The sequence below is a fragment of the Gossypium arboreum genome, chromosome 8 (assembly GCF_025698485.1).
Source record: "Gossypium arboreum isolate Shixiya-1 chromosome 8, ASM2569848v2, whole genome shotgun sequence".
Lineage (NCBI taxonomy): Eukaryota > Viridiplantae > Streptophyta > Magnoliopsida > Malvales > Malvaceae > Gossypium > Gossypium arboreum.
This window is the reverse complement of record NC_069077.1, coordinates 49,002,496-49,010,718: the sequence shown is the minus strand read 5'-3', so window position 1 is coordinate 49,010,718 and position 8,223 is coordinate 49,002,496. Positions and strand designations below refer to the sequence as shown.

Here is an 8,223-nt window from a genome sequence, read left to right as displayed (position 1 = left end):
GTAAAATTGAAATAAATGCTAATAAATTAATGATTTTACAATTATAGGTCAAGAACCCGAAGTGAATCGTGGAAAAGAGAAAATAGCCGATTAGTCCCTGAACTTGTATGACTTTTGCGAATTTGCCTAGGTAAGTTCATATGGCTAAATTCAATGTTTTGTTATGAAAATTTCATGAATATTATGGTATATTATTGTATATGAAAGTTATAGAATTTTGATAATTGTAAAATAATGATTAAGTAAAAGTACAAATTAGTTAGAACGATGGATTTGAGTACTTTCGTTCAGTGGCTAAGACGAATTGATGGAAAAGACCATGGTTGGACCATGGCAACATGTGATATGCGATTTCCATATAAGACCATATCTGGGATATGGAATCGGTGTGTTATGAGCTTCTGTATAAGACCATATCTGGGATATGGCATCCGTGTGATACGTGCTTCTATGTAAGACCATATCTGGGATATGGCATCAGTGTGATATGTGATCCATGTAAGACCAAGGTTGGGCTATGGCTTCGATGCGTAATATGTGGCTATGTGCAAGACCATATATTAACTATGACATTGTGATAACGAAGTAGTCAATTCCATAATCGTTCCCTAATTTGATTAAGAAAGGTAAATGATAAAGGGGCCCAAGTGATTAAAAGTTGGTTAATAAGTGACATTGAATTCAAGTAAGTGAACTTGTCACTAATTTTGTGATTGACAGAAGAGTTAGTGAATTTAAATATTGTATAATTGTTATAAGATTTTCGGTAAGAATTATTTTCTATGCCCATGAACTTACTAAGCTTTCATAATCTTACTCCTGTGTGTTAAATGTTCTTTATAAATTGACGTGAAATTGGTGGATCGGATCAACACATCAGGGCACACTATCCAAATTACTTCGATAAATTTTATTGTGCATTTTACAGTTTATGTGGCATGTATAGGGTTTAATTGAAAGAAAGTGAAGGTGTTATAAGCTTAGTTATCAACATTTTTCACTAAAACAGTTTTGGACAGCAGCAGTAGTCCAACTTTGAAAAATCACCAAAACTTTTGGAAATTGACTTAGAGGTTAAATAAAATATGAAATTAGAGCCTATTTAGTATAGTTTAACATAGAAGAAACAGTGTAAGCAAAACAATCTTATTTTATGAGATATTTGAATTTTTGTGAGATAGAGTCAAAATGATTTTGGAATCCCCTGTAATGATTTTGGAAAATCGTTAAAAATTGTAAAAATATAATAATGGGTTATAATTTATATTTTTAAAATCCTTAATGAGTCTATTTTCAAAAAAAAACAAATGGTAACATCATCCAAGTTCTGTATGATGAGATAACTAATTTTTAGTAAAGAAAGGTCAAAGCTGTCAAACAGCAGAATAGTGGTAAATTTGAAGAATAAACTGTACTTATTGGCTAATCCAAAAATTCTAAAAATTTTATGGTAAGAAGATATGTGAGTCTAGTTTCAGGTAAAATTATCAGATCTTAATTTTCAATTCCTTAGCTCCACATATAAATAATTTAGTAACTATGACTTGAGAAGACAACTTGACTGGAATATGAGAAAATAGTGAAATTATACGTAATTATTCTGTAAACTCCGGTAACATCCTGTAACCTCGTTCTGGGGACGAATGTGGGTTAGGGGTGTTTCACTATCAATCGATTAAAGTAATCTCTTTATTTCTTCGATGAGGAATGATAAGATCTATTCGTTGATCTCTTCCTCGAATCTCTCGCCTTTGCATCAACTTTTCTCTTTTCTTTACTGATAAACTGTAATTTATACATATTTTTACCCAATAGTTAACGCATTTTATGGATGATTTTCCACTAGAATTGGTGAATTTGATGCTCCTCATGCTTTAATTTCATGTTTTACACTTAGGAGAGCATAGGAGAGCGAAAGGAACGAGAAATGGGCCAAAAACGGAGAAAATAGGCCAAAGTACGAAATCAACACGGCCTGGACCTCCTCACACGGGTAGACTACATGACCGTGTCAATTTGACAGGCTCGAGCATGGCTTGAAGTAATCGCACACGGGCGTGTCACACGGGCATGTCCCTGCCGAGCCCAAGTTGAGTCCAATTCAGAAAAGGCTAATTTTGAGGGCTTTTAGGCATTCCAAAGCCTATAAATACACCCTAGAGAATGAAGAAAAGAGAAGAACAGAGTAGGGAGTAAGGAATTACTCCAAGAAAGTCGATTGATTCATCTCAGAAGCCAGATTCATCATCAAGACTGAAGATCTCTCCTCAATTCCCTTTCAGGAGTTTTGGGTTTTCTTTATGTTTTGTATTCTTTATTATTCTGAGATGTTTTCTTATTTAGTTATGAACTAAATCCCCTGAATACCTAAGAGGAATAAAACCTAAGACGAATCTTGTTATTATTTTCTAAATTGTATGATAAATATTTGACTTGTTCTTAATTATGTGTTCTTAATTCTTGTTTTGATATCCCATGACACCGAATCAAGATAAGCTCTTATTCAAAGGGGAAATAAACCCTATTTAAGAGTACATTTGTCATAATTAAGCGGAGTTGATTTCGCGCCTAGACATAGGGTGACAAGATTTTGCCAGATTAGGGTGAAACCTAATAAGGGGATCCATAGATCGAGTTAATGCAACCATAGAGTGTTAATTAGAGAAAATTCTCGGTTATTCAATATAGGGATTAGACGTTATTAGTCTTGGATAGGGATAATAACATAACTTAGGGATCTCTACGGATCATGTTAAATGAATAAATCGTCCGATTCGGAGCCAGAGTAACAAGTAAAGTCTAGGTGGATTTTTCCTTAGGTATTGTCTTCATTCAATCGATTTTTCCAAAAGAAATTGCCCAATTCCATTCTCTGTGTGTTCTTAGTTTAGATAATTAGTTAGTTGAAACAAAAACCTCTTTATTCTTAGGCTAGATAATAAAAAGACAGTCATTACTAGTACTTTTAGTTCCTTTGGGTTCGACAATCCGGTCTTGCTAAAACTGTACTATTGTTCGATAGGTACACTGGCCTACATAGTGATAATAGTTAGTTCAAGAATGAGTAATTATAAATATTTAAAACATATCACGAAATCACGCGATCAAATTTTTTTTGGCACCGTTGTCGGGGAACTGAAATATTAGGAACACTTAATTTTTACTTTAGCCATTTATTTTTCGTGCACTTTAATTTATTATTATTATTTATTAATTTACTTTTTCTTTCTCTTGGCAGGTTTTTATAGTTTATGACTAGAAGAAATCCGTCAGGACCATTACTTTTTCACGAAGAAATTAATCGTACAGTCCGCAGAAATCAAACAGAAATAAGGCGAAGCTTAAGATACACAGAGAACGAGCAAGAAGACGATACTCAACCCCTAACCGAAGAGATGGCTGAAAACCAAGGTAATTAGCTACCTCCTGCAATTGCGGTTAATCAACATCCTGCTCCACGCACTATGTATGATTATGCTAAACCATCTTTAACAGGAACTAAATCCAGCATAGTTAGACCTGCTGTAGCTGCAAATACTTTTGAATTAAAACCTAAGACTATTCAAATGATACAGTAATTTGTTCAGTTTGATGGTTTGCAGGATGAGGATCCCAACGCACATTTAGCCAACTTCTTAGAACTATGTAATAAATTTAAAATTAATGGTGTCTCTGGTGATGCTATTTGTCTTTGGTTATTCCCTTTTTCATTGAGGAACAAAGCTAAACAGTGGCTGAACTCGTTACCACGAGGGTCAATTACTACTTGGGAACAAATGACCAAAATTTTTTTACTAAAATATTTTTTGCCAGCTAAAATAGCTAAATTACGTAATGATATCTCTTCTTTTGTGCAGATGGATTTGGAAACACTCTACGATGCATGGGAAAGATACAAGGACCTTTTGAGAAGGTGCCCTCACCATGGGTTACCGCTTTGGCTACAGGTTCAAACATTCCATAATGGCCTGAATCCTTTGACCCAACAAATGCAGCTGCTGGAGGAACCATCAATAATAAAACACCTGAAGATGCCTATGAGTTTATAGAGGATATGTCACTGAATAACTATCAGTGGCAAGTCATGAGGACAATGCCAACAAAAACAGCCGACGTTTATAACGTCGATTCGGTCACCATGCTCTCTAATCAGGTAGAACTCTTAAATAAAAAGATTGATGGTTTTCTTAGTTCTTCACAGGTTCACCCAGTACTGCAGTGCGAAGCAAGTGGAAGTGGAACAAGCCATTCGGAGTACCAACCTTATGGCAACAACATGGATAACGAGCAATTAAACTACATGGGTAATAATCCTCGACCTCAAAACAATCTATATAGTAACACTTACAATGCAGGTTGGAGGAACCACCCCAATTTCTCGTGGAGCGATCAAGGAAATAAAAGACCACAACCACCTCCAGGCTACCAACAACCACCCTACCAACAGGAAAAGAAGCTGAACCTTGAAGAGATGCTCTCAAAGTTTATTTCGATGTCAGAAACTTATTTCTAGAACACTGAGACAACACTTAAAAATTAACAAGCGTCGATCTAAGGGCTCGAAACTCAGATAGGCCAGCTTTCCAAACTAATTTCTGAACGACCACAAGGTAGCTTGCCAAGTAATATTGAACCCAACCCAAGGGAATAGCTCAACGCAATTAATATTCAAGATGAAGAAGGAGTTGTTGAGCCTGAACCAGAATCGAGGCAAGAAACTGTGGTAAGCAAAGGTCAAAGTGAGGTAGATAACAAGAAAAACAAAACGGTGAATGTCGAATATAAACCCCGTGTGCCATACCCCAACATGACAAGGAAAGACCGCTCAGATGAACAATTTGGTAAATTCTTTAAACTCGTAAAAAAATTACATATTAACTTACCGTTTATTGAAGCCCTATCGCAGATGCCAAACGCAATGAAATTTTAAAGGAACTTTTAGCAAATAAGCGGAAGTTGGACGAGGAGTCACACGTGGAGCTAAACGTAGTTTGCTCAGCTATTCTCCAAAATAGACTATCGAACAAACTAAAAGATCCAGGGAGTTTTACAATTCCTTTCTTAATTGGTTGTTTAGATGTTAATAATGCATTAGCTAATTTAGGGGCTAGTATTAACGTCATGTCCTACAAAATGTTTAAGTAATTAGGTCTCGGGAAACCCAAACAAACTAGGATGAGCATTCAATTAGCAGATAAAACTATAAGGTTCCCTAGGGGTATTATTGAAGATGTACTAGTTAAAATCGATAAATTTATATTTCCCGTTGACTTTATTGTTCTAGATATAGAGGAGGATAGCAACACTCCTTTAATTATGGGAAGGCCTTTTTCAGCAATTGCTAAAATGATTATTGATGTTGGCACAGATGAACTCACACTCCGTGTGGGAGATGAAAATCTGTCTGTTTACTGACTGTTACTCTAGCAAGGGGATTACACACTGAGTTTTCATAAACTCACCCCGTTTATTAACTGTTCAGGTAATCCCCAGCGTTAGGTGGATCGGTGTCGCACAAGGACTCAGAGACGACCACACAACTGTATATGTTTTTCTATTTTGTTTATTTAGTTAAGCACTTTGGTTTTTGATTTGGGTTGTATTAAGGCCTCTTTATTTTCTTAACTTTTTATTTGGGAAATTTATTTAGTATGCTTAATATCTGTTAGAAGTAGGGCACGGTTTTCAAAAACAACAACTAGTTTTCAAAATATCACATTTTTGCAACTGTTTAAAAGTAAGCTTCTGCAGCAAGTAAGGTTTTAAGGGAATTAACATTTCACAAATTTTAAAATGGCCAAAGGCTTTGAGTAGTAAAAAGAGTTTTCAATGAGAACATGGTTTTAAAAAAACACTTCAATGTGATACGCTAGATTTGGGCCTAACTTCTAGGCCGGGTTTGGGGTGTTACATTTAGTGGTATTAGAGCCAAGTTACAAAACTCGGCTGTGGAATGGGTTTTAAAATTGGATTTTTGAAAGAATTGTTTCAAAAATGTTTGAAAAGATTTGAAGTATTTGAAATATTTTTCTGAATATTTTTCTGAAACTGTGGTTACCGAGTCTCCGACGCCGAATCCGTAAGTTTTCTGTTAGGCTGTACTTAAAGTTAGATTTTGTATTTATTTAGTGTATGTTCTGGAAATCTATTTTTTTTAGTTAGCAACAATACTATAATGGATTTCGAAGGCAGGCAAGGTCACGAGGAGTTGTCTGTCTCCCTGGAACATGAGATGGTTCAGAAAACTGTAGTTAAGCCTCTAACTTCGGGTAACAATAACTCAGAGCTTGGTACAAAGGCACTGGTCCGGCTGGTAAGGGAAGTGCTGGAAGAAGTGTTCGAGGCAAGAGTTAAGGCGTGTAACACCCCAAACCCGGCCTAGACGTTATGGCCGAATCTGACGTGCCACATTGGAGTTGAAAACCCACGTTCCGTTTTAGTGTTTTAAAAACCATATATTTTGTTGAGTTAACAAAGTGTATGGAAGCTGGGCACCAGGTAGGTATCTGAGACAGAGGAGGTGAGCCATGAATGCTGCTTAAGTACCAAGCTCTTTGATTGGATCCAATCCTAGACATGCCCACAACCATAGCCACACTTTGTTATATCGAGTTTAAATTTGTTTAAGTGGACGTCTTTGATAAATCGATTAATCGTGGTGTTGAGATATTTTGAAAACAAGTATTGCTTTGAAAACACGTCCTAAGTCTAGCCCATTTGAACAATTATCAACCAATTTTAAAGTTATTAAGAATAAAATAATCTCGAGAAGAAATAAAAGAAAAGTTAAAAATGGCCTTATTACAACCCAAAAATAAATAATAATTAAAGGAAATTAAATGAAAACCAACGCTTATTTAAAGGTCCAAAAGCGATCACCGTGGCCACTCTGAATCCCCTCCGGCCCAAGTCCCCATATTAAGGCTCACCTGCAAGGTTAAGGAAAGGGGGTGAGTTTGGAAACTCAGTGTGCAACAAGCCCCCTTCAGAGCCCAAAACAATAGCAGCCTGTTGGGTCTAAGCCCAAAACCAATCTCAAACATGTACTGGACCATAGCCCTTTCATATTTCACAATTCATAACACTGGGCCGAAGCCTTTTCATATTTCATATTACTGGGCGAAGCCTTTCTCTGTAAACGGTATGGCCCATAGGCCCATTTCAATATCACATATAATGTCAATGAAAGAATGCAAGCCCATTTCAATATCACATGAAATACCAATGAATGTATGCAAACCCATTTGGGGAGACTACTCAACCCACCATCCGCTACTCTCCACCCGTACCAACCAAAGACACCATGTGGGGATTAACTCGACCCACCCGCCATAACTCTCCACTTGGCAAAGATAGCTGCTTTATCATATAACCGGAGGCCTTGCCTCTTTTAATAATCAGGGCAAAAGCCCTTTAATAAGCGGGGCGTAAGCCCTTTTGATCAACAGGGCATAAGCCCTTTAATAATCGGGCCATAAGCCCTTTTGATAAGCGGGGCATAAGCCCTTTAATAAGCGGGGCATAAGCCCTTTAATAATTGGGGCATAAGCCCTTTGCACTTCCTCCATCCATATAAAAACCCAACCCAATGCATTTATGAACATCTCATGTGCATATCATACATATCATGTGCATATCATACATGTCATGTGCATATCATACATATCATGTTTATCAAAATCCCATGCATTAAGTTCATATATAAACCCTAGGGTATAATGGTCATTTTACCTAGGGCAAAATGGTCATTTTCATATTATAAGGGTAATATCGTAATTTTACCAAAAATTAGGGATTGTTCCATGTTCATCATCAGTTATTAACTATTCATTTGTGTAAACCGCGTTTCTAGCCCACTTTTAACGAAACCGAGTTATTGGGCCTAAAACCCCTAATGGGCCCTACTTAGCCGATTTTGTCATCTAGGCCCATTTAGCCTATATCCATAATAGTGTTAATAGTCTTAACAGGCAATTTAACGATTTCGTTTTCTACCAATTTTACCCAAATGGGCTGAAAGCCTATTGGGCCCTATTGCAGCCCCTTGAGGCCCAACTTACCGTGAATGCCAAAAATCATGTTCTTACCGTTTCCAATGTTCCCGATCATAATCTCATCGATTCTAACTAACTAGTGAGCGTTAAGCTTGCTCACAAGTCCTCGAAATGCCGAATTTGGCATTTGACTTTTCGGCATTCATCACTTTAAACTATGAAAAGGGTT

At 36.6% G+C, this 8,223-nt stretch overlaps 1 non-coding gene across 1 annotated transcript; it reads right to left on the bottom strand.

Annotated features, from left to right (window-relative positions):
* Positions 1-3,824: 3,824 nt before the first annotated feature.
* Positions 3,825-3,931, bottom strand: LOC128280337 (small nucleolar RNA R71). Its single transcript, XR_008270517.1, has one exon. It is a non-coding gene; the product is annotated as a small nucleolar RNA R71 (small nucleolar RNA).
* Between the last annotated feature and the right edge of the window lie 4,292 nt (positions 3,932-8,223).